Below are 1481 nucleotides of genomic sequence, written 5' to 3'. Positions count from 1 at the left end.
ATTTATAAAAACATTTGTAATTATTTGACACTTTAATAAATAAATAAATAACAGATTAAATTGTCAAAACACAATTAATTCAGAGAAAAAAACACTTTTCTGTTACATTTATAAAAACATTTGTAATTATTTGACACTTTAATAAATAAATAAATAACAGATTAAATTGTCAAAACACAATTAATTCGGAGAAAAAAACATTTTGCTATTACATTTTTTAAAAACATTTTTAATTATTTGACACTTTAATAAATAAATAAATAACAGATTAAATTGTCAAAACACAATTAATTCGGAGAAAAAAACACTTTGCTATTACATTTTTAAAAACATTTTTAATCATTTGACAATTTAATAGATACATAAATAACAGATTAAATTGTCAAAACACAATTAATTCGGAGGAAAAAACACTTTGCCATTACATTTTTTAAAAACATTTTTAATTATTTGACAATTTAATAAATAAATAAATAACAGATTAAATTGTCAAAACACAATTAATTCGGAGGAAAAAACACTTTGCCATTACATTTTTTAAAAACATTTTTAATTATTTGACAACTTAATAAATAAATAAATAACAGATTGAATTGTCAAATAATTAAAAATGTTTAAAAAAATTTAATAGGAAAGTGTTTTTTTCTCCGAATTAATTGTGTTTTGTTGTTAACTTCCAGTATTACGTTTTTGCTCGAGAATGCGTGTTTCTACCGGATGTTGCCATTATTGCCACCTGCCAACCAAGCCCCTATTCAATAAATACTTTATTTAAATTATTTTGTGATTTATTTCATGATCCTCCATACGCCAGATCATGAAATAAATCACAAAATAATTCAATAAATACTATATAGTATTTATTTATTGTGTTGCAAGAGCATAAGTCAGCGTTTCAAAATAAAAGCCTTGAATTATGAATGAGCTTCTTTTTGTTGGACCAGCACACATTTATTGAAACACTGGCTGATAGTTTGATGTCAAAGTACACAAAGTATAAAACATGTATTTACAGAAGTAATACTGACAAAATATTACAAGTACACGCCTCAAGTGTGACTCCTCCCTCACTTTTTTGGCATCAAGTGGGTGCCAGGTGTGCCGAAATAGCTCAGTTGGGAGAGCGTTAGACTGAAGATCTAAAGGTCCCTGGTTCGATCCCGGGTTTCGGCGGCAGGGCGGTACCTTTTGTGATGGCGCCAAACTATCCCGCGTGATCTTCCAGCTCCGTGATCAGCACATTACCGTCCGACTCTGCGGCCTGGGGTCCGCTTTGTCTGTAGTACGCGCTGCTCAGCGCAGGGAGGCCCCGGAAATGTGCGCCGTTTCTCCTGTAGGCCAGCCTGGCTTTTTTTTTTTTTTACATATTTAAATCAACAATTAATTAAAATATCAAATAATTCAATTGTTAAATACATTTGTAATTAAATAAATATTAAAATGATATTTTTGGATAAACAAAAAATATATGATTTTTTCAT

The 1481-nt window shown here is 29.2% G+C and overlaps 1 non-coding gene across 1 annotated transcript; it reads left to right on the top strand.

Moving 5' to 3' along the window:
* The first annotated feature begins 1100 nt into the window (after positions 1-1100).
* Positions 1101-1173, top strand: trnaf-gaa (transfer RNA phenylalanine (anticodon GAA)). The gene has a single exon. It is a non-coding gene; the product is annotated as a tRNA-Phe (tRNA).
* The last annotated feature ends 308 nt before the right edge of the window (positions 1174-1481 follow it).

This window comes from Entelurus aequoreus, linkage group LG02 (genome assembly GCF_033978785.1).
Source record: "Entelurus aequoreus isolate RoL-2023_Sb linkage group LG02, RoL_Eaeq_v1.1, whole genome shotgun sequence".
In the NCBI taxonomy this organism is placed as follows: Eukaryota; Metazoa; Chordata; class Actinopteri; order Syngnathiformes; family Syngnathidae; genus Entelurus; species Entelurus aequoreus.
Note: the sequence above shows the minus strand (reverse complement) of the source record. Positions and strands in the feature narration are given on the sequence as shown.